Below are 19,759 nucleotides of genomic sequence, written 5' to 3'. Positions count from 1 at the left end.
AATATTGACAACACCATCTACTGAAGACACTGTCTTTCTTACCCTCTATTTTTTAGCTCCCTTATCAAAGATTAGATGGCTATAGGTCTCTGGGTTCATTTCTGGGTATTCTATTCCATTGGCCCTCAAGTATGTTCTTGATGTTCCAAGTATGTTCCACTACTTTTCTTTACTATGGCATTGTAAAGTTTGAAATTTGGTGTTGATAGTCCTCCACCACTGTTCTTTCCGCTATGGATTGTTTTTGCTCTTCTGGGTCTTTTATTGTTCCATATGAATTTTTGCATTGTTTGGTCGATTTCATTGAAAATGAGGTTGGGATATTTATATGTATTTCATTGAATTTGTAGATAGCCTTTGGCAGTATTTCCACTTTCACGACATTAATCCTCCCAACCCAGGACCATGGGAGATTTTCCCACTTATTTTGTTCTGCTTTAGTTTGTTTTTTCAGGGTTTCAATGTTTTCATCATAGAGGTCTTTCACTTCTTTAGTTCACTAAACTCCTAGATATTTTTTGGGGTGGGGCTATTACAAAAGTAATTGCTTTCCTGATTTCAGGAAAATATCATGTTTCACATTTAGAAATGAATTTTTCAGGTAGATATATAGATTATATAGCCTGAATAATATTACTGTTAGCATAACATGTTCTTCTCATTGTGGGCATACAGAAAAGCCATTGATTTTTGACGGTTAATTTTGTATCTTGCTCCTTTGCCAAAGTTAAAGATCAACTTGGGAGTGGAGTCCATGGCATTCTTTAAATACAAGGTATTGTCATCTGCAAAGAGGACGATTTTACTTCATCTTTCGGTGTTTGGATCCCCTTTATACTTATATCTTGTCTTATTGTTCTTGTTAGGCATTCTAATACTAAATTGAAAAGAAGTGGAGAGAGTGGACATCCTTGTGTCATTCATAAGTTTAGAAGAAATGGCTTTAGATTTTCAACGTTAAGTGTAATGCTGGCTGTAGGTTTGTCATAGGCAGCCATTATTATATTGAGGAATGTTCCATGGATTCCTAATTTTTCCAGAGCTTTCATCCTAAAGGGATGTTGCATTTCGTCGAATGCTTCTTCTACATCTATTAAGATAATCCTGTGGTTCTTATCCTTACTCTTGTTTGTATGATGAATTAAAATAATAGATATGTGCAGATTGGACTAGCTTTGCATCCCAGAAATGAATCCTGTTTGATCATAATGTATGATTTTTTTTGATAAACTATTGAATTTGATTGGCCAATATTTTGTTGAGAAGTTTTGTGTCAATGTTTATCAAAGAAAGTTGTATAGTTCTTTTTCTTTGATGAGTCCATGCCTGGTTTGAGATGAGGGTTATAGTGGTTTCACAGAAAGAGTTTGGTAGTTAAATGTCACTGTTATTTTCATTTAAGGTTTGGGGGAGTATTGGTTTGAGTTCTGCTTTGAAGGCCTTGTAGAATTCAGCTGTAAATCCATCTCGTCCTGGGCTTTGCTTCTGTGGGAAGTCTCTTATTGCTGTTTCCCCTTCGGTGCTTGATATGGGTCTGTTAAGTTGATTTAAATCTCGACACCAAGCATGATTATGTCATATAATATGAACTTCTATGCTAAAAATATCTTTATTCAGGGGATATAATTTATATCTCTACCAGAAAAACTCATTTCTAAATGTGAAGCATGACATTAGGTTAAATTCTCAGGTTGAATTTGGGCAAATATAAAAATTTTCATTTTTCATTTCCATTGGCTTGATAATAGATTGTTCTCTTCTCAGTGCTGTTTTTAGAAATCAATCATTTTTAATTTCACTATTACAAATTAAGAATACAGGAAACCTAATAATGTAAATCTGATAAACATCCTTTAATTTCTTTAAGTGTTTAATGACATGCCTATCGTACAAAGGTAGTTGGGATAATGAATTTTTCTTACTCAGAATATGTTTGAATACTGCTGTGTATCTCTAGTACAGAAAATTCATATGTATACATACATATACATGTATATATATAATATATATATATATATATATATATATATTTGTTCTATATGGTACTCAAATGCTTGAAAATACATATTGTTCTATTGGCTTTATTATTCTCATGGGAAAAACTTTGCTTTACAGAGAATATATTTTTATCGATTCAATATTTTCATACTTTAAAATTCCTGTTTTAGTTTCAGAAAGGCCTATTTAAAGTTTGGTAAGTTTTGTCATTTTCCCCCCCAAGAACATTATATCATCTTATAAATCTACCATGACCCTATATAAATTATCTTCTCACCAACCCACATTAACAGTGTACAAGGAAGAAACATCCTGATTTTAAATCTGTATAAAAACTATTATCTCACATGCCCCTTTTCCACCCCTGACTCTGTTCAAATATTCATATCCATCTTCACTGTTGGTCTTAGAAATCAAATATATTCCCATCTGATAATCTTGTGTGTTCTTCCTTCAGCCTACCCCAGCCATGTGGTTTCTGACATTTACTTTTTTTTTTTTTTTTGCCTGTCATGGGGCCTGAACTCTGTGCCTGGGCACTGTCCCTCAGCCTTCAACTAAAGGCAAGTGCTCTACCACCTGAGCCACCATGAGACTTCCAGCTTTTTCTGCTTATGTGGAGCTGAGGAATCAATCCCAGGACCTCATGCTTACAAGGCAAACACTCTACCGTTGAGCTACCTTCTCAGCCCTTAACAATTTCTTATTAATACTTTTCATAGTCATAGTTTTAATGTGAACATTGCTTTGTTTTGGGAGAAAGTGACTTGAGAATTTTCTGAAGTATTTTGTTGCCAGACAATATTTAGATTTTTTAAAGAATCACACGATGCTAAAAGTGTTCAATATAGATAAGATAAAATTTGAATAAGATATCTTGCTTTTAACTGGGTAGAAACATTTTGGTAGTTAGTTCATGGAAATAACACTACCTCTAAGAATCATTATTATTGCTAACCCCACCATATTTTCCTTGTACATTGAGGATTACAGAAGAACCTCACTACATGGCACTTACTTATTTAGTGGGTTCTTGGCCAGGTGGCAAAATGAAGAATAGTGATTTAGTTAATTGAAGGATGTTAAACTTTTTCTTTAAAGGTAAGTTCAAAAATGATGAAATAGACATTATTTTTATCTTAAAATAGAGGTGTTTTAAAAACTAAGCATGAATTGAAAAAATATTTGATGTCATGGTACTCTCCCCTCATCACTTATTCAGATTGACAATTGTTATCCTCTGTACAAATATAGAAGAACACATTGTACAATGACAGCTGTCTAAACAATGTTTTATCATTGTTGTCTGTATCATTTATGGACTATATGCAAGCTGGAAGGTAGGATTAAGGAATCCTTAAGGATTGAAATATTAATATGCTTCTTAAAGCATGAATATTTATTTGGTACTTGAAACCAGTGAAAAGAGCAATGCTTCCTAATATTTTATTTGCAACTGCTTCATAAAATACATACATGTGATATGAAAATGAGTACATGAGATCTGTGTGCATGTATATATTGTCTACATTTGTTTGACAATATTTGTATTCCTATAAACAGAAACATAGGAATGAGAATATTTGTTGGGAACTGGGGGGTCATGCCTATAATCCTAGCTACTGAAAAGATCTGAGGATCATGATTCAAAGCCAGGTCCAGCAGGACATTCCATGAAACCTTTATCTCCAATTAACAACCCTAAAGCTGGAAGTAGTGCTATGATCAAAGTGCTAAAGTGATCTCCTTGAGCTGAAGAATTAAGGGACAGGCCCAGGACCATAGTTCATACCCCTTGAATGACAAATCAATAAATAATTAGGAAAAAAGGAAAAAATATTGAATACATATTCAACAGCAATGAATGATTAGGATATTAATAAAGTCTAATCAAGCAACTGGTTTTTGAAAGCTCTCCTATCTGAAGTAAAGAGCAAATATTCTTCACAGACCACGTAAATTCATATATTAAGGGTTTCCAGCTTCCACAGTCATCAAACTAAATGACACACTGTCATTTTTTGCTTTGTCTTAGATTAGCTCATTGATTTTTCTCTTTATTATAACTATAATAAGATGATTTTTACATAAGAATCCTCTATCTCTATATTGTTGTCTGTACCTATAAAGAAAATTGAAAAGTTGTTTCATGTTACATTTTAAAATCTGATTGAATAGAGAATTAATGTTGAAAATTTGTATTTCATTCAGTCCTTAATTGCTTGTCCATTGTTCCTTTCATATGTGTGATGTCAATTAAGGTGATTATCAGGAAGGTTACTATTACTGTGATGAATGAAATTTGTCAAAACAATTCAAAGAACATTTCAGTGTGTTCTCACAACTTGGTAGCATTTATTTCTGATAATTCCCCCCTATTTATGTATCTATCTCTCTATGTATCTAGTACCTACATATCTCTATCTCTATCTCCCACTCCCTCTCTCTCTATATCTATATAAACACAGATATAGATATAGATATCTGTTGGTGTGTATGTGTATATCTATACATTGGTACCTATACACTTATACTCCTAGTATTTCAGAGCACTGACAGGAAGATTGTGAGTTCAAGCCTTACCTGGGTTATAAAATGAGACTTCACCTTATAGACAAATTAACTCTATAATAACAACATAATAAGAAAATATTCTTAAAATATTAAAAAAAATTTGTTATCTGTTTCAAGTCCTTTATCATTTGAATTTGTTGTTTCATATTTAGTATCTGATCTTTCATTTGGAAAAAAAGTATTTTGCTTCTTTTTCTTTCCTTCGCCAACTTCTTACTTATTTATTTCTCTCTTTCTTTCTTCCTTACTTTCTTTTTTCCTTTTTTGTGTCATTCCTGAGATGTGAATTTGGGGCTTACTCATCATGCCTGAGTATGTTTTTCATCATGATGGTCCGTTACCATTTGAGCCACAGCCCCATTTCTAACTTTTTCATGGGTAAATGGAGATATGACTCTGATGATTTTGATGTCCTTTTGACTCTCAGGTCTCAGACCACTGAGTAGCTAGAGTTATAAATCTGAGCCACTGATCCCTGGAAAGAGATAAATTATTTTATTAATGAATACCCCTTTAGATTTCTTTTTGAAGTAAGAAAATTGAAAGTCATTTCTCCAATATATGCAGTTAGAATTCAACCAAATTTTAAGATATTTAGAAACTGTTCATTGGAATAATCATTTCTAGCTTAAATTATTCACACATTTTGATAGTAAACATTTTCAGCTATTTAAAATATTTTCAAGTCTGATATTTGAAAGTTAGTTCATTCTCTTAAAACAAAAGCAATGAATCTGCTCTTTACTATTCTGAGTACTTAGTATTAATTATTTGATGATGATTCAACTTAAATCATGAGGCTCTCCTTCATCAACCTTATTGTCAAATTATTGATCTTCATATTGCAGAAAGCTGTGAATAACTTTCCATAATATAATCACTAGTATGACATTCAAATTTTACATGCATTACAGATAGAAATGACATCAGTTTTGGACTGCCATCAAGTGTAAAATATTTATAATATTATATGTATGTATATAAAATATGTAATATTATAATAACAAATCTACCTGTGTCTTTTGAACAAAATGTTCTGCAAATGATCAAAAATTGTCTACATTCAATATTATTTAGTGTTTAACATTGAAGAGACTAGTAAACAAGTGTTCTTTCTTTTTTCTTTTGAGGAGTATACTCAAAAAATATCCTAGATTTTGACAGTTGCTGAAACTGCAAAAGTAGGCTGTCAAGATTAGTTGGTTGTTTCAAGTCAGTTTTTTTGAATAGAAATGCAGATGTTTAAGCTGTTCTGAGAAACCTTACAAAATATTAACAATGGCTTCTTGGGGGCGTATCTCACTGGTAGATTGTTTGCCCATAATATGTGAGGCAATATACTGTATATCAATATAATATAGTTCTATTCCCAGTGCAGCAAAAATAGACAAAAATTTAGACCAAAAGAATAAGTTAAGAAAAAACTTGTGTGCACACACGTGTCCACGTTTCTCTGTCTGTCTGTTCAGCTACAGAAAAAGTATTAAAAATCCAGTGGAAGATCTGGATTGGGGCACTATGAAAATATTAAACAATAGCAATATACCATCTACATTGACATTAGATTACACAGGGTGAGAATTGGATATTTGGCCTTACCTTGTGTGTGTGTGAGAACATTGTAAGAAAGCATTTTTGTTTCAGTAGCTTAGTATAATTAAGAATTGTTTCATTTTAAAGACATATACCTCAGAGTAGACTTTAAAGGTCTTAGAATGCCAGGAGCTGTTGTTGGCTCTCTCCTTTCCCTTAGCATTCTAGCCTCAGTCTTCTTCCTTGGAAGAAGCAGAGCACAACATTTTGGGGACTATGATTCACTTCCACCCACAATGCAGAGGACTACAACTAAATATAGGAAGAACTCACATGGTCACACCTAAATATCGAAGACCTCAGAGACATGGAAATTTTTGCCCACTAGGAGAGAAGACATAGTTTATGAATATCTGGAAAAGCTATCACAGTCTTTGTGGTTTGTGAGTTCATCTGATGCCATCTGATTCTGGAGACAATCACATAATATTCATATGCAGGATTCAGTCATGTGTTGCTCAACATGAGACATTCTCTGGGAAATTTTTCATTTGTCATTATTCTCTGAACATGACCAGATGTACTTACACAGCCCAGAGTGGCACAGAATAGTCATTTGGTGTGGTAAATTAAGGTAATCTAGAGATATGTTAAAGAGCTATTGTCTGGCATTTTGTTATTATTATTTTAGATGGGAGTCTCATGTTGTCTATGTTGGCCTTGAGTCTCTTGATACAACCTCCCAATTTGAGACATATATAAGGTCATCCGAGTTATTTATGCATTTTATGAGTATGTTTCAATAAGTAGGAGAGGTGTCCTCTGAAATGATGATGAAATATTGAGTACAGTATTTACACAAAGAACTACAATTATTTATTATCATCAAGTAGTCATGACTCATAATCACATGTGCTATAGTGTAAAAAACTGACATCACCATGGTTTAATTAATACTGTCATCAATCATCATAAACTTCTGAATCTTGTTTAATGTATGATGGATAATGCATGATCTTGTGATGATGAGTGTGATATTATAGAGGTCAGCCTTATGTTTGTGGTCCTTCATATAATAAAATATCGTAAGGGGCATGTTTGTACTTCCTCAAAGGAATTCATGAACACTAAAATAATTAGCATAAACAAAGATTCAAAACATCATTATTTTACAAATCCAGCATTTGTTTGCTCACCAATATATGAGACTGTAAACTTTTGATAAAATTTTATGTTCTTATTATGTAAAAAATTGAGACACATTCAGATAACTTAAAGAAAACATTATTTCTTGCTATTCAAGCCCATTTCTTTTCTTTTCTTTTTTCTAGTTCTGGGGCTTGAACTCTGGGAGAAGGCACTGTCTCTGAGCATCTATTGCTCAAGGCTAGTACTCCACCACTTTAACCACAGTGCTACTTCCATTTATTTCTGTGATTAGTTGGAAAAAAAGAGTTTCATGGACTTTCCTGTCTGGGCTGGCTATAAACTATGTTCCTCACATCTCAGCCTTCCGCGTAATTATGATTATGAGTGTGAGCCACCAGTGCCTGGCTGAGAGTCCATTCCTATACACTATGTTCAGGCTAGGTATACCATAGCTGTGATACAGCTCTCATATATTTACAATGTGGATGATTAAAATTTGGACAAAATATCATCTCATACTTTTTACTAGAGGTGTTTCAGTGAGTAAAAAATGCCTTCACATAGTATAAGTCAGTTAGGATTCAATACTCGCTCTGACAATTACTATCTCTAATGTTGAAACTATGAATTAACTCAAGTTGCTTCAATTTTTCTTTTTGAAAGTTGGGGATGTACAAGATAGCATACTTGCAATGCCTGAAATAAGTGTGCAATTAATATATACCAGCTCTATTTCTACAAGAGGACAGAAAAATAAAGCTCTGTAAATGCTGCCTCCTTTTGTGAGAAGAATTCAGTAGAGAGGACATGTGAATTCTATTAGAATATGGGGAATCCTTATGCTAATGGAATTGATTAACACTATAATAGACATAAAACAGTGGTGTGAAGTACTGATTTTTTTTCACCTAAAACTAAGCATATTCTGGGTAACTAATATTCCAAATATTTCATGGTACTATTCAATGTGTTCTGTTTTTTAATTCTGAAAATTGCAAGGAAACAACAATTAGATCTCATTTCAAAGTTGATGAAAATTTAGAAATAATGTATTTTAAGAGACACAGGTGGGGCTGGGAAGGTTGTTCAGTGGTCAAGTGTTTGCCTTGCATGCCTGAGGCCTTGGTTTCAATTTCTCAGCACCACATAAACAAAGAAGGACAGAACTGGTGCTGTGTTCAATTAGTAGAGTGCTAGCCTTGAATAATGACAAAAGACACAGAGAGAGAGAAAGGAAGAGAGAGAGAGAGAAAAAAACACACACAGAGAGAGTCTTGATACATGATCTTTTATATGAACAATATTATTTTCAAAAATTGGTCAGTATACAACTACAAATAAAGAACAAATTGAGTTGCTCTATACACATACTAAACAATTGAGTAAGCAAAAGACAGAATTAAAATTTTTAATGATTGCATATATAAAATTAGTCATATCTAAAACATAGATAAATAATGAGTAAAAATGATAGTTGATAAGGGAAAATTTATACTACAAACAATTAAAAATAAATAAATTGCTTATACCAACATTTATAACTGTTATAATTTTCTTTAAAAAGCAAGCATGGTAAAATAAAGAAATATTTTTCTAGTTGTAATAGAATTTGAACTCAATCCTAAGCACCCTACTTCTTGAGACCAATTTCCAGTCTTTGTGGCTATGAATTTTGTTTTCCTACCAGTGTCTCTTAGTTGTAGAAGAGCTGGCTCTCTCCAATATTCTCCTTCTTCCACATTCCACATACATGGGTTTATAGTCATGTATCCATAAACTCAACCAGGAGGTATTAAGTATTTTAAATGACAATTGAAATTCAAATTCATATCCAATTTTATAAGATATGATAGGAATAAAAGCTATTTAAAAGTAGACATTTAAAACAGAGCATTGAAGCACAGTAGGATTGGTAGAATATGAGAAATGTCTATTCCTGCTTACTCTTACACAGACTCCTCACATTTTTATAATTTTTCCCTTGGTAATATTGTAATATTAATATGCATATTTGAATTACAGAATATCATTAATCTTGAAAACTAAAATGCATATTCTGATATACAGAGTTTCAAAGAAGAAATTTTATTTTTTTAATTACCATATTATATTTCTATATGTCTACCTATTCAGCTAGCTATTTATCTATCAATAGTGAAAGTGAAGCAAAGACTACCTTTAGAAAACTAGGCTGAATGTAAATGCTCTCAGATATTTTTATATTTAGAGCAGGTGTGAATATTAGCATGTCTTTGTTTCCACAGAAGTAAACTGGGTCAGGGCTGAAAGATATTTTATTAACTATTTTCGGTTAATTTTGATTGTGGCCCTGACCCTTTAGTATCACTATCTACTTCAATGTTCCTTGTTCTCTTTGCATGACTTAGGATAAAAGAGAAAATAGTAATGAAGAGAAATAAAATAAGAATCTATTAATATTTTGCAGCTTTCTCAATTTTTTTGAGATCTTAATTTTTTTTATAACTGTACAGGAGGGGTAAGGTAATGAGTACATTTCCTATCGAGCATTGGGTATTCATGACTTTAAGGACACACCATGCTAAATATAGGGTTATCTTACACAAAATAGTTAAAAATGCACACAGATACATGTTTACTAAGGAAAATAGTCCAAATAAATATTTTCTCAATCTCGGGTATTTTTTGCATGCCTCCATGTTTCACATCTCTGTGTCTCGTCTAAGGTGTTTGCGAAGACATGTCCAGCCTTTGAAATAGATTGTTATACTAAACTATGTGAGTTTATTGGTTACCTAAAGATTATGGAATTAGCCAGTGTAATTTTAGAGTAAGCTATGCAGACAAATGACTAATTTTCTTTACTATATATATTGCCTGGTTTTCTGACCTATGATGTTTAATTAGCCACATGGAATTCATTTATTCTTACAAGACTCTAATTCACTTTTTCCTTTCTTGTACTTAAAACATAAGAAGATTTCATCTCATAGCTCCAATAAAAGTAATTAATTTTTGAGCTGTAGAAAATGGACTTCAATTTGCATCTCAGGTCTATGTCTTTTCATTTGTACAGCCCCACATATCAACTAACCTATAATAATGAGGGATAGAGAGAGGTTGAGAGAGATGGGGAGAATGCTTAAAGAATGATTAAGATTAATTATATTCATGTAATAATTTTTTGAATGGCAATTTCTTTGAACAGCTATTTAAACATAAAAACAACAGAAAAAGCACCTAAACAAAAAATTGTGTTTACAATTATGTGAAATGAATTCTCTTTAACAGGAAAAAGGAAACTTGAAACTATGATGGGAAAGTATGAATATACTAGTAAATCGGTTGAATGAAAAATTGGACAGCATGCACAGGGTTATAAGTGAGTGATGAGGCCAGCCATTAGCTAATAGATGAATTCATAGCCTCCACAAGTAAAAGGATAAAGGAAATCCAGCAGAGTGAGAGAGAATCTAATGCAAATTTAGAAACCCAGATAAATGTGTAGAAAGAGAAGTCTGAAAACCAACTCCAGGAGGTACGGCAATCTACTCCAGACAACCTTAATAAAGAGCTGTCCTTCATTAAGAAAGACAAGCAAGAAGGAAACGAGATAAACAGCAAAATAAAAAAGACTTGGAAGGAGAATGGTGAAGAATATCACAGGCAGAAGACAGCTTAGATGCAGAAGAAAATATCGGATGCAAAAAACAGTTTAGAGAAGCTGGGAAAGTGGCTCAGTGTAAAGTGTTTGCTTCGCATGCATGAGTCACTGGGTTCGATTCCTCAGCAGAACTTAAACATAAAAAGCCAGATGTGGTTTGTTGACTCAAGTTGTAGAGTACTAGACATGAGCTGAAGAGCTGGGGGAGAGTATCTGGGCTTAGAGTTCAAGCCCCACGACCAAAAACAAACAAACAAACAAACAAACAAAAAAAAGCAACAACAAAAAGTAAAAGCAAAAAAAAAAAAAAAGAAAGAAAATAAGAAAAAAAAAAAAAACAACCAGTTTAGACTCCCTAGAGGAAGAGTACACAAACATTCAACAAACATTCAGAACAAAACTAAGAAATACAGGATACATTCAGAAAGCCTAATTTGAGATTAATAGGTGCATAAAAGGGCCTTGAAAGGGAATCCAATGGATTATGAAGTATATTCATCAGAATCCTAGCAGAGAACGTCCCAAATATAAAGAAGAACAGACCCATCCAGATACTACAAGCTTTTAGAACCTCAAACCGACCAGACCAGAACAGGTCTTCCCACCACCACATTATTATCCATACCAGATCAATAGCGACTGAGGAAAGAATTCTTAAAGGTTCCAGGCAGAAGGGACCCAATCAGAACTACCTCAGAGTTCTCAGCAGACACCATAAAAGCAAGGATGGCCTGGAAAAAAGTATGCAATCCCCTAATGAATGAAAAGGGCTATAATTATTTACACAATACTATATGGAGTACCTGTTCCATGCTAAGCCCTTTGGCCTTAAATTCTTTCTTTTTTGCATAGTTGAATGATAAAATAATAATCTAGAGAGATATTTTTTTTTTCCATTTGGTGATTAGTATGGGGAATCTTTGAAAGACTAAAAAGGCTAATGATAAAAAAAAATCTGTTGTGAACAAATGAGCATCTGTATGTTATTTCTTATTTGTGGAAGATGTAAATGTAGAGCTGCTTAAAACAGACCTATAGCTGAATATAAAATGAAACAGGTTTTTAAATATTCTTATTGTTTTTCTAGACACAGTGATTCTCCGCTGGCCTTTCATTTGGGACATCCTGCTTCAGTCTTATGTAATACATGTGTACAAGCTTTGGTTAGACAATAATTTGTAATGGACATGTTGAAAATAAATTGAAAGTATACATTTTCTCACTCTTTGTTTTGTCATTATTTTTATTCTTTTCATAGAAAATTTAACCTTAATTTTTGTTTGAATCTATTTAGATACATCTTGCTGTCCTGAGAAAATTTTAATTTCGAACTGAAAATAAATATCAGCCTTAAAGTTTCCACTTATCAAGTCATTATATAATAGGGTTGATAAATATCTAGTCATTCCTATCATATCTTAGGAAATTTAAGCATAATGTTGAAAAAAGTGGGCTTGAATTTTTTTATAAGCAAAAGTAACATAGGCTGAGGTTTTGTTAATTATATAGAGTTAATGTAAGTTTTCCAGGATTCTTGAAATATTGCTCACTTTTAATTTGTGCATTATTTAATAACAATGTAGATATTATAAAACATGAACTTTACATGAACTTTATATTGAATGCCTTTTAGTCGATTGATGTTTTGAAAGTGTTTTTTTCATCAGTTTTTAGAAGGTTTCTCTTAGGAATGCCATTTCTGGTACATCTTGTTATCATAAATAAGTGAACATCAGAGAGAATTCAAGGAAAGATTTCAACTCATTTTAAGATCAGATAGAGACAAAATCATTTCATCCTCAAACCAATATTTCCCAAACTGGCTTCTCCATTTTTGGAGAAGCTTGCAGATATCAACCTTTATAGTTTCTTGATATAATCATGTCAATTTGTACCTACTACTCCCTGCAAGCATCCCAATCAATAGAGAAATCTCAAAAATCCTTAATATATCATTTTATGAACAACACAATAAAAATAAGGATAAAAATTGCATAGGACAATCTCTGTCTTTATGTGCTCCAGTAAGGAAAAAAGAAACTAAGTTCTTCTACCTCTGCATGAATTTTTATAAAAGAATTCAGATATCACCTTGACAATTAAAAAAAAATCAGGGCTGGGAAGGTGACTCATTGGTAGAGTGCTTGCCTTGTGCCTTGCATGCATGAGGCCCTGGATTCGATTCCTCAGCACCACATAAGCAAAAACCTGGAAGCGATGCAGTGGCTCAAGTGGTAGAGTCCTAATCTTGAGCTGTAGAGCTGAGGGACAGCACCCAGGGCCAGAGTTTTGGCACCACGACCGGACCCACACCACCTCAAAAAGAAAAAAGTAATAGAAGTTATTTGTTTAGGAACCACATTTCAATATTTTGAAATAGGCACCAACTTTCTATAGGCAGAGACTGTAAAAGCTGTTCTGAATTCAGTACATATACCTTAGGAAGGACTATTGCAAACACATTGGCAAATTATTATTGGGACTACTATTTTTATTGTGCTTTTATTTATTCTGGGACATTGTGCTTGCAACATTTAAAAAAGCAATAATTTAGTTATGGAGGTGGGAGGGATGTTATGGCGGGGAGACTGGGGAGGAAGACCCATGCTCAGTAGGGGGGTTACTCATTGCCTTGATGTTGTACTTGGGGCCCCTCTGTACAGCGTTTTTTCATTAAAATGCACTACTTACTACTACTACTATCAATAATAATAGTAATAATAATAATAACAATAAATTCTTTTTCATTTTTCAGTCCAAATTAGCTCAGCCTTCACCAATGAACACAAATATTTTAGAGTTTATTATTCTTCTTACCTATATATTTACAGCACATTAACCTAAATGATATTTAAATTCTGGGGTTTTTATTGTAATCATCATTATTGCTGCTTTCCAAACACCAGTGGATGTAGATTACTGCCATGAAAGACTTATTACAAGTTTACCTGGCTATGATGTAATGCAGGCCTTAACTTTCAGTTAAGGCAAAAGTTGTTTATTTCCTGAGGTTAGCTCAAATCTCAGATTACTCAGGAGAAAGGTATTGACATCAGTATAAAAGAATGAAAGTGTACAGAATTCTTCTTTGCATATACCTTGAAGATACATCTCCAAACAACATTTCTCCATTTATTTATTATAATAAAAATAATCAGTCTTTTTGAAAATTGAGCAGCATTCTAATGTTGTAGATACATTTTAATGTAGAATACAGTCTTCATGTGTTGATGACACGTTGTATATCCTATTTCTCCTTTAAAATCTATGTTGAGAGTTTGTGAAATCTATGTTAAAAATCTATATAATATACGTAAAAAATATCTTGGCTTTTATATATCCTCAACATTATTTTGAGTTGCCTCTCCCATTTTAGGGTAAGCTTTACTAAACTCTAAAATAACTAACGGGCATATCCTTCTTAATGTTCAACATTTCTTTCAGTCATTAACCCATTTAAAGGTCCGTAATATTGATTTAAATTACAAAGCTAGCCAAATGAATATATAAAACTAACAGAAAAGGGGCTTTTGCAGAGACTGGAAATAAAAAGGACAGTTCATTAAATTATTGCGTCAGATAAAATCACTGACCATTTCTTCATATATTCATATGCAGTGGTCCCTTCTTATGCACCTGAGGTCAGCTACAGCATCTGGAACATTCCAATAACAATAATCTATAGTAATCAATATTTTATTTTATATAAGCACGTATTAGTGCTCTTACCTATAAATCTAGATATTCAGGAGACTGAGATCCAAGGTTTACTGTGCAAAGCCTGCTCTGGTAGAAAACTACATGACATTCCATTTCAAAAATATTAATCAGAAAACACAGGGCTAGAGGTGTAGCTCATGTTTTAGATCACCAACCTAGCAAGAAAGTTACAAAAATGCTAATAATGCAGTGGATCGTACTTGAAATCCTAAATATTCAGGAGGCTGAGATCTAAGAATTACAGTTTACATCCAACTTGAATAGAAAATTCCCCGAGACTCTGTTTCAAATTAACCCAAAAAAGCTAAATTTGGAGATGTGTCTCAAATAGGAAATCAATGGACTTGAGAACAAAAGGCTCTCACAGGCCCTGAATTCAAGTTCCTTGGATTGTACAAATTAAAAAAAATGATACTTTTTCTATATATTTAAGGGACAAAAAATTCATGCGTTTTACGCTGACAGAAAAATACCTGGGTATACATGTATAGAATAAAACACACTATATATCTATGCTTAATCTATCTGAGGTTTTATAACTATCCTAGAAGGCTGGAAACAAATCCTTCGTAAACATTTGTTTAAAAGAGGATTCGTTTTCATACATATTTTACTGAATTCTACATAATTGCCTTTCTTTCTTCTTTTTGTTTATGTCCATTCCAATGGAAAGTGGTCTTGGTTACATGGAAGCAATTCCGGCTTCCTAATAAGGAATTACTTTAGATATTGTTCAGTCTTGAAGTGCATTAAAATGAAGTTTTATATAATGAATTTGTCAATGACAGGTGTCTATGACCTGAAACAAATGGCAACTGGTCTTCAGACATACAATCTGCACTAATACCATGAAAATTCAGGAACAAAAATAAATGTCCAGGAAAAAAATTAATGAAAAATTAATTTCATAACAGAAATATCTAAGTAGAAGTGATTCTCTAATTGTTTAGACATTGTGCTGCTAAGGGTGCTTAATGTTGCTTGTGACTCATTAATCTCAAGGGGCAAATATATATTTAGCTATAAAAATAAAAATGCCATTGCATCTATCATGTATATCTCAAATATCAATCACCTAAAGTATAATAGATCCCATTTTAAAAAGAATGCGAAATATAAGGGAATACAAATTCCAATCCTTTGGAATACCAAGCAAAATATCTCAGTGCTCCATTTGCCTTAAAAATGTGTTTATTTTAACAAACATATGTTACTCAAATGCAATCTATTGAGTAAATTATTATTCAGAACAAATTTCATGTTATTTTCACACATAATTCACCTAATTGAGTTGTAAAATATATATCATAAGCTTTATAAAATATTCAGTAAACATTTTCAATAAAAATATTTAATAGTCATATTGTAGATTATTTATTTATTCATTTATTTTTTTTGCTTATTTATTTATGCCAGTAGCAGAGTTTGAACTCAGGGCCTAATGTTGTTTTTTTTTTCCTTAACATTTTTCTCAACTTCAGAGCTCTGCTACTTGAGTTACATCTTGGCTGACCTTTTCCTGGTTACTTGCAGAAGACTCCTTTGAATTGCAATTCTTTAGAATAGCTAAGATTATAGGAATAAGCTACCCGCAGAAAGCCTTATTGGTTTTAAAATTACTTTTCCCTTGATTCTATGAAATTTTGTTCTATTTTTTTTCATTTCGATCAAGGAGATTACATTTCTATGTAGTAAAGGTATAATGAACACTAATGAGGAAAGAGAACTAAAAAGTCATAAAGAAGTATAGGAGAACAAAATTTCTCTAAATGAATTCATGGCTTCTCTTCAAGGATAAATGCATTTCTCATGACAGACAAATATTATTTTAGAACCTTTTTATTCTTTGGAGAATTATAACAAATACCAAAAATATAAACATTTTCTAAATAAAAACTAAAACTACAGTATTAATCAAGTATCAAGATTAGTAAGTGAACGTCTAAAAGCATTATAAACAGTAAGTCCATAACTCAGCATCAGACTGCATCTGCTAAATGCAAGAACAAGTAAAGATATACTCTAATTCAATCACATTTCATTTTATCACATTTCATTATATGCTTGAGAAGGAAAGCATACTGTACATATTTCATATTATTCACATTAACAATTAATTGAATGGACTTCAGTATCTCAAAATGAAAACCCATGGAATAAATATAACTTGGTGATTTTTATTACTGGTTGAATGGTGAGTTTCTGGTAAAGTTTGCACACAAAATATTATATAATCTTCCTTATGTGTATTCTGAAGTGCTATGATTTGTTCAGAAATTTTAGCAGTCAGGTCTTTAACATAGTGAGAAACGTTTCCCTAATCAACAGCCTTTGTATATCAATTGAATATTTATTACTTTTTATTCCATTTGTTCCACAGACTGTAGGCTTCTAATTAAGTGATGTCAGTAATAAATGCATAATGCAAAACCTAATTGTTAATTATTGCAAATGATATGCCAAAAATATTATAATGTGTTTTTGATAGGTGTGTGACCCAATTACCAGTAATTTTATAGGTCAATTTCATATCCATTTTCAGCATGTACTTAAATGCTAAATCTTGCATTCCCATATTTAGTAGTACTTAGTAGAGAAATATTTAAAATTTGTTTCCAGTTATGTTGTGGACAAAACCCACACTAACTCTACACTTTATAGCATATGTCAACAAGTTGGGCTTGTTTAAAACTCAATCCATTTGCTCCTTGGCTCCAGAATATGAAAATGAGCAATAATTGGAAGAAACCATGGTATTTACCACCTATACATGAAAACATTTAAGAATATAAAATGGGAATCTCTCAGTATTTAAATATTTTACCACATTCATGAATAAAACTGGACAATGGGAAGAAATTATTAGAATATGAATATCAGTTAAAGGACAAGGGCCTCTGGAGTATCTGTGACCTCACTACTCTAGCATCTACTCTAAGTGACACAGAACAATAAAAAAAGAAGAGAGAAAAAATAACTCACATGAAAGGTCTAAGAGGCTTCTTTAGATGTTGATATAGATAATCATGTTTCTCTTACAAGGCAATAGATACTGCCTGATAAATGTTCTTTTCATCTCCAATGTCTCATTTAGGGAAACTGAGACCTTGATTAAAAAAAAATTCACTGAAACTACTGCACTACTCTTTTCATTTTAAGGATGAGACCACAAAAGTTAACTATAACTTGTTTGAAGTCATATCTTCGGGAGAATATGGGCAGAATCTGAATTCTGCACTACACCATAGGTCCATGTGTCCTGTATTTCCCTTTCTATCACTTAGCAGAAGAAGTTGAGGTATTCTACTTTTTTTTCAGATTGGGAATTTTGAAATAGAATTTTAAAATGTAGGTCTTTTCATTCTTCCAATATTTTTTGTCACCCTAGGGCTTCCACCTCAAGATCCAAATTTTTTCTCTCCCTTATAAACTTATTATCATGCTACTTTTCATTATCTTTTCAGTGCTTCTCTACCTGCTGTATGTCTATAGCTGTGCCTCTGTCCTCATTTTATTCTAAATCGTAGATCAAAAGAACACAAAGTTCATGGTGGTCTGTCTCTGTAGCTCATCTCCTAAAACTCCCTGGAGAATATGGCAAAGGGTGTTGTCCCTGTAATGGATAAGCTTCAAAAGCTGGGCTTTTCAGAGAAAGAACAACATGGAAGAGAATCAGAATATAGCATCCTTTTATTTTTTACCTCCCAGGACTTTAGAATTCAACATATCATTGAGCCCTTCATTCTGAATGTTTCTAACTTAGGTGCTTTCAACAAGAATAAAGAAGAAAGGAAAAACTAAGATTCTGGAGGAAGATCGTAGAGGAGAAGCTGGAGACTAATCAAGCTCTCCCACAGAGAGCAGTTTTAGTGTTCGAGTGAGCAGACTAGGCTAGAGAATCATACCAAGTATGCCATCAAAGTGCAGAGATTCTGGCCAGAGAGGGAAAATTCAGGCAACGTGTTTAAGGAGACAGATCTTAGCACTTGCGCCTATCAACAGCTGTGGAGGCCATACCCAGGCTACCATATAAACAGAGAGAGCCCAGGACAAGGACATCAGATGCAATATGTGTCCAGATACTACTCACTGCCACCAAGAACTAACAAGGAGTAGAAATCCTCATCCTTCTGATCTCAGACCATGGATGTGCCAGAAACCAAAAGACTGCTATAGCCCCAACATCCCCCTTTTCATAGAGGACTGGTGAGAATGTAGCACCTCCCCAACTACCAGAGAAGAAGTCCATCTTTGATACAGACAAAGACCTGCTGCAAGCAGCGATCTCCCACTCAGGCCTTGAAGACAACAATTAGGGGCCATTAAACAGGTCACAGAAACCTGCTCTGGCCTGCTCACTTGTAGCCAGGGGAACTTTGTCCTTCCCAGGCAGAGAAAGCTCCTCCCCCACAGCAGAGCCAGAGGCTGCCCCTGAGCCTTGACTCAGCAGTAGGAGGGGTAAAAGCAATCAATTCAAACTCAGTAAACATAAATCCTGAGAAGAGCTCCAAGCTGGCCTCCGCAAGTGTCTCAGGAACTAGCCCCTCAAAGAAAAGCTACTGATTACTGTTAAGCTTCAACCCTACTCACAATCTAGCTTCCTCACAGCAGCGCCTAGCTAGAGGAAACAGCCATCTCCCTCTTTTGTGATACTTAAAACAGATTTCCGTCCCACTTGAAGTAGCCTGAGAATAAGATCAAAAAGTCCTGAGTAAGGCAGAGTTGTCTTTCTGCTCAAACACACTTACTTTAAAAACAATCAAGTCACAGGGAAACCAAACACTACAAACAAACCAGAGAGTCCACCATGAGACTGGTCATAGACACATGGGAGATACAAGATTCTCCTCCCTACCCCCTAAATAAAATTAAAAAATCCAAAATTCTCTACATAACAGATTAACTTTTAAAAAATTGATTTCTTTTTCTTTTACATTTTTTGGTTACGAGTGTGGGGGATTTTGATTTTGTTTATCGTTATTAATATATTTTAACCTTTTGGTCTTTTTTTTTTCTTTTTCTTTTTTTCCTTTGCACATACTGCTTGCTGTTCTGCTCATATCTCCATATATACCCATCGTTGATTATTACACCTTATCCCTCATTTCATGCATACTTAATACAGAAGTTGAATATTCAATT

Source organism: Dipodomys spectabilis, unplaced genomic scaffold, assembly GCF_019054845.1.
Source record: "Dipodomys spectabilis isolate Male_0828 unplaced genomic scaffold, ASM1905484v1 ptg000028l, whole genome shotgun sequence".
Lineage (NCBI taxonomy): Eukaryota > Metazoa > Chordata > Mammalia > Rodentia > Heteromyidae > Dipodomys > Dipodomys spectabilis.
The sequence above is the reverse complement of the archived record's forward strand: the minus strand, read 5'-3'. Positions refer to the sequence as shown.